The 6,383-nt window shown below is 43.1% G+C and overlaps 1 protein-coding gene across 1 annotated transcript in view; it reads left to right on the forward strand.

Moving 5' to 3' along the window:
* The window catches only part of AUTS2 (autism susceptibility candidate 2), a 740,769-nt gene that overhangs the window by 196,155 nt on the left and 538,231 nt on the right, over positions 1-6,383 (forward strand). The gene's annotated exons all lie outside the window — the stretch shown is intronic.

Genomic DNA, 6,383 nt, shown 5'->3' on the forward strand with positions numbered 1-6,383 from the left:
GGGCAGCATTTGGCCGCCGGGCTGCATTTTGCCCACCCCTGCAGTATGTGGACCCCGCTGGTGTGGCCCAGGCTGCAGCCCCTGGCCACTTAGAAGTTGGACAGGCAATGAAAGGGAGGGAAACATTTTTGGCTCCCGTTATACAGCCAAGCGCTGATGTGGGGAATCTCACTGTCAGCTAGAGGAGATCTCAGTAAAAACCTTGGTTACATTTTAATTTCTTTTGCTGAAGTTTGATAGTAAGCCTTGTCATGCTTTGATAACATGGTACGGCTTAAGCGTGATTTTTAGGGAGAACCCCGGATTGCTGTCTGGGGCTGCCAGTTCAGTTGAGACTTAACAAGCATGCATGAGATAAATACCTTGTTATCTGGGCCTGTGATGGCCTCCAGCCTTTTTTTCAGATTCTTTCAGTTATGAAAAGTAAATACCATTACACTTTTCTCTTTCAGTCTCGAGCAGAAACCTTGGGTTTTTTTAAAAACTGGCTGTGATGCTTTCCCTTCTAGCAAGGTGTGATCCTGCCTTGAATTGTGTTCTTGTGAACAAACCAAGCTTAATAGCTTCATATAGTTATTGAAAAATAATGCATTTTAAAAGGTGTGGGCTGTCAGAATATCTCCCATTTTTCAATGTTGACTGCCATGAAAATAACAGTAGGTGAAAGCCTCTTGCTTTCTTTCCTTTCTTTCCTTCTTTTGAATCTTCTCCAGAGTTTGAGTTTGGAAAAAATACACTGTGTGTGTACTCACTAGACGATTAAGCTAAGATTTGAAATATTCCATTCGGATTAGCCCGTGAGGTCAGGAAACCAAGACTTGAACTTGCAATGTAATGAATCTTCGCTTCCATAGTCATGCAAAGTTTTAATAGTAGGCATGGCTCCTGCATGGAAGCGTTTAATGGATAGAGTTCGTCTTTTCCAGGCAAATAATCAATTTTCAAATCCCTGTTGTAAGCAAGCTGTTAAAACAAAAATGTTAACTTCATGAGCTTTAATGTGGAGCTAAAATGATGGCTTAGTGATAGACATGGAGAGAGGAAATAGTATAATGAATATCCATTTGCAGACTGACATGTTAGTAGCAGCGTTCCCCCTCCTATCAAATACCTTTCAACTATGCACGGTCTGAATGTGCCCACAGTCCTTGGGTAACACAGATCGAGACGGAGTGCGTTTACAACAGAAAGCTCCTTCGCGGTCTAATGAGATCCAAACAGGTAATTTGCAGCTCTTGCAAAACCCATGGTCAAAACTGAAAAGAAAAATAGCACAATGCAAAGACCATGTTAAAAAGGAGACTTCTCTCATAATGAGGCATGATATGTCGTCAGATAGCAGGGAGCGGAGTTGCCCTATGTTCTTGTCAAACGCAAAGCAGCGAAACTAATTTCTGTCACCACCAGACATACACATTCGCTCTCACGCATGCACGCCAGCACACACGTGCACCCGTCTTCAAAAGAATTTAATTAACAGAGCATTTGAACTCTGGTAGATTAGGGACAACAATTTCCTGATTGTTCTATTGCAAGTGTTTGGCAGTGATCTGATAAATCTCAGTGTCTGAGTTTCTTGACCCTTTCTGTATTTCTGCTTCTGTTGTCTCTTTTGGAACGACAACTTGTTTTCCGCTTTCTGGTTAGAGCTGGCTGCAGGGCCCTACAAGAGAAACTGGAGATCTTGGGTACAGGGTGTGGTAGTCAATTTGATCTCGTCAAAATCTTGCCAGTAGCAGAATTCATTCTGCTGAGATTTTACTTGAAGACAAAATGGTGGTGCTTTCTCTTTTCCTAGCTTGGAATACACTCAACCTTTTTTTTCCTTTTGGTTTATTTGTTTGCTTGTTTATTGAATTAAGAGCCTCCCCTCCCCCTTTTTAGATTAGTCATGGTTGCCTTCCATGCCTCCATTTGCAGAACAGGTATGGGAGTACTTGGAAAATATTAGTGTACAGAAGCCAGTGAAGCTTGATGGAGGAAATACAGACTCCAAATATTAGCCTGGGAGCTACTGTCCCAGTAATAGTTACTATTACAAAGGGCAGAAAGGTTAACATACTGCAAAACAAAATAACTCCCCCTCTTGTCTTGATCTTGAGCCCTCTGTTCCTGCCCCAACACAGCACTGAAATGCAAACTCAACTTTAAGCACAATGGGCACTTCGAGACGAGCATAGACATGCAGCATGTGGTGCTGCAAACAGGTTTGCACTGGCGCATACCGCACAGTCTGGTGTTCTCCATGCTGCAAGGGGGATATCCAGGAGTGGAAAAAAAAAAAAAACCCACGGGGGGGAAAAAAAAAATGGAGCAACATATGCTTGGCTAGCGCACACTGCTGAAAAATGGAGCCAGGCCACCCAGAGCCACGCTCGGCTGCCAGCCTGGCTCTGCGTGGCAGTATTGCCGTGGCTGCAACCCTGGAAGGCCCCCAGCACTGCAGGTAAGGATGCTGGGGCCACCCCAGTGCTGGCCTCAGCCTCCTCTACCCCACCCTGGGGTAACTGGCTATGCAAAGCGCGTGTGGCACAGGCATTCTCCTGGGACAGGAAGCGGCGGTGCGAGATGCACCGAGGAACCAAATGTCCATGCACATCCAGATGTGCCCGATAAGGCTACTGAAGTTGAATATGGGCAATCTTTCCTTCCTCTGCAGCAGGAGAATGATGGCGCACCCAAAAAGCACAGCGGCCAGGAGGGAGGTGATGCGCTTCTGTGGGCTCCCTCAGCCCATCTGCTTCTCCTGACAGGTGTCAGGCTTTCAGTGAGGGGTTAAAAGTAGAGAGTCTAGCTCAGTTGGGTCTTGGCTGTAAGGCAGAACAGGTCTCCAGCTCTTGCTGTGTGCTAGAAGCCTGGTTGTTGCCAGGATTTGACTAGAAACTGCTGCCTGCCAGAGTTTTCCTGTGGGAAGGTAGGCCTGATGTGAGGCTATTGTTTTCATCTGCTACCAGTGACTTGCTCGTGGTTGCTGAATAAGATGGCAGCCATCAAATAAAAACACGCGTCTCCTCTGCACTCACCTGGGAACCATAGAGTGGCCTGTCATGAGCTCAAGAGCGATGAGGTCCCATGAGATAATGTGATGCTTGTTGAGTGCGAGTAGCCGTAACAAAATCTTCTTTTTCTCCCCCATGCTCCAAGTTAAGTGAGGATCATGAGCTGGGAAAATGACTTATGATCAGTGTTGGCCTCTTGCTGTTTAGAAACTCCTTTGATACCTGAATGGGAAACATCTGGGCAGGATGACTAGAAATCCTGCCCCATCTTCTTCTGGTATGCAGAGCTCTGTCTCTGTCCCAACCAAGCCCGTAGCTTTTCTCTTGGGTGCCTCAATTTCTTATGCTTTCTGGCTATATGTTGCTGCGTGTTTTAGGTATTTGGCAGAGGGGTGATAATAGTGACCAAATTGAAGGGGGCAACCCCAATGTCAAGCAAGAAGATAGACTGGACTGGAGTCACCAACAGAGTTAGCAGTGAAAACCCACCAGCATCAGTTTGCACTTTTCTGCTTCTTGCCCTTCCTATCAACATTTAAGTCTAAAACATGCATTCTCTGAAGCCCAGTCTTTTGAGTTCTTGGCTGTTAAACTCCAAGTCTTCCCTGTCCTGAATATGTCCTATATTTCTGGAGGTATCCAAATTGGAAGACCACCAGCTTATAGTATGTGTGTACGTGCGTGCACGCAAGAAGCTGATCGGCTGCATGTGGCTTTTTTTTTTTTTCCCTTTCATTTTTTTGTCTAAGGCTGGGTGCTTAAATGCTTTGTTGCATTATGTTAATTCCTCAGCAGTGCAATCAAATTCATGTCGTAATTAAAGCTGTCAGTTGGAAGGCAAGCCAATCGCCGAGAAAACACAGCATAACAAATGAAGTGAAATGATTCTGCGTGTAGCTATACAATGCTTCGCCAGGCATGAAATTAAATAAGTAATTTGATGTTGACATCAGAAATTGAAATGATACCCACTGTTCCTTCATTCAGTCAGACCTGCATAAACAATAGCCAGAACAAATATGTACAATACAACACAGCCCTTTCCCCCACCCAGCTCCCCAAGTAATGCACAATATATATGCAAAATGAGTATAACTGTGTCTTCCAAGACCTGAAGGATGTAATTTTCTTTAGTACACAATGAGGTGATAGTTACATGAGGTTTACTACTACTATGCTCCTGAGCTAGCATTTCTTATCTTTAAAACGACAACAACCAAATAATTAAAATATCTATCTATCTACCTATATAGATTATATATAGAGAGATTATAGATTATAGCTATATCTATAGATAGAGATAGCATAAGTCAGTTTTAAGTGAGAACCTCTGCAAGGTTGTTGGCTCCTGTTGCTGGCACCTGCTGGTGGCGGCATGGATATGAACTGTATATTTGATGTCCTATTTTGCACAGGGTGAAATGGGAAACCGCTACCTCTACAATAAGCACATCTTCATTAGGAGGTGTAAAGTCCTCCAGTGTAGGATCCGCAACTCGGCCTGTGCCCTATAAAGATACTGCATGCACAGCATCACATTCATCCACTGGTAGGGACTGGGCGGTTAAGATCCTTTTGCTATTGACTGCGTCAAAGTTCACCCCTCCTCCCGCCACAAAAAAAGAGGAAAAGGATTTCTTCTGGCTTCAGCTTATGTGCTGTGCTAATAATACACTGTTCACAACAGCAAAAATAGCCTGTGCACGTGCCATACATTCTTTTGTAGCTACGTACTGGTCAAGGCGAATTAAAACTCGTGTGCAAAACGTACTGTCCATATTCAGCATGCAGTTTTCAAAGGGCCAAAGCTCAGTGAAATCAAAACCAAATTTCCTGGAAATTCCCAAAGGAACCTCTCCTCAATTATGATTATTTTGCTGTTGCTTTTCAACTTTTTACCTGCAGCCATTCCAGCAGTGAGGTTTTCAAAGAAAAGAGGACAAGAAATATATTATGAGAAATCAATATGCTTGATCGTTCTTATTGGTACTTAAACTTGCTGAAACTTTCAGAACAAATGAAAGGGCCTTGCATGTGTAAGGGCAGGATGCAAACTTGAAAAATTTCAGCTGGAAAAGTTCAGGTTTTAGATAGGTGCAGGTGACTGAGGACGGGATTAGAATGAAAAGCATTATGCGGCTTTAACTAAAGCAATATAGGTATTGTACTCTGCCAGGCAGTATTCTTATATAAATTATAACAGCATAAAATGAATGATAAAAGCAAATAAAATGCTAAAAAAGAAACCTGAGCAAATGACACCCATTATTAAATAAGAAAAATGGATCTGGAGTTGGAACACCATCTCTGCTCCTTCAGTGGTGTGGATAGATACACTAGAGGAATATGGGGAGGAATAAGGAGCATTAGCTGCTCACTTTCCACTTCCTCGCGGTCAAATTGTTCATGTAAGATAGGGCGGAACAACTATAAGGCAGATGAATCAGAAACGGTGGTATCTTTCAGAATATGGCCCAAGGAGATCACTTGTAACCATATGTGTAACTTTGCATGGTTTTAAGGCCGAGAAGGCCTTTGTATACCACTGGAGTACCGCTCTGAATTTCTCTACTTTGTCCTTAATTGGTGAAGTAATGTGCTAAATGATGTACCATGAACGGGGCCGTTGGTCCTCAGCTTGTTGATGTGATTCAGTACTCTTATGCTAAATTCATTAGCAGCAGGTACAGGAAGTCCTGTTGGGCATTGAATTCTTTATCTTTGCGTGTGATGCTGAATAATCAAATCGCTCTTACTTCTGGACTGAATCCTAGCCCTGAGAGGACTTCCTGCACGGCTTCCTTGGAATAACTTTTGTAATACAGAGTTGTAATTCTGCCTGCTTTCTCTGACCTGCCAAGTCTGGTTGATGTCTTCCTGTGCCATCTCTGATGTTTCCTACATTATGTTATTACTGAAAGTAAGGTTATGCCAGGGAGCCAAAACATTGACTGAGCTTTTCAAGTTGGAGATTGAAGGAAACCAGCTGGCTCATCTCAATTATCTCCCTGGCCAGTAAAGAGTAGTTCTCTACATTATATTTCTTAAGCGTGTTATCTAGACTCGTGTGAAATGCTTCAGGTGTTGAGGTCTCCAGTACATGGACAATTTATCCTATAATGTAATAGGCAGTGACCTGGGTTGCGAATGAGATGCTCAGATCTCCCTCCATCGCTGCAAGAAAACCAGCTGTGTAATCCCTATTGCTTAAATTAAAAACCAACCAAACAAAACCTTTCATCTTCTTAATTCCTGTGAATGTGGAGCTTAGAGTTGCTTCCAACACCAAAATGGAATGACAAGATGCATTTTTTATGCCAGCTTAAATCCCCTGCTTCTTTTCCCTTGTGTTTATTATTATTATTATTATTATTATTATTTTTT

The sequence above is a fragment of the Crocodylus porosus genome, unplaced genomic scaffold, assembly GCF_001723895.1.
Source record: "Crocodylus porosus isolate Cpor-Errol unplaced genomic scaffold, CroPor_comp1, whole genome shotgun sequence".
In the NCBI taxonomy this organism is placed as follows: domain Eukaryota; kingdom Metazoa; phylum Chordata; order Crocodylia; family Crocodylidae; genus Crocodylus; species Crocodylus porosus.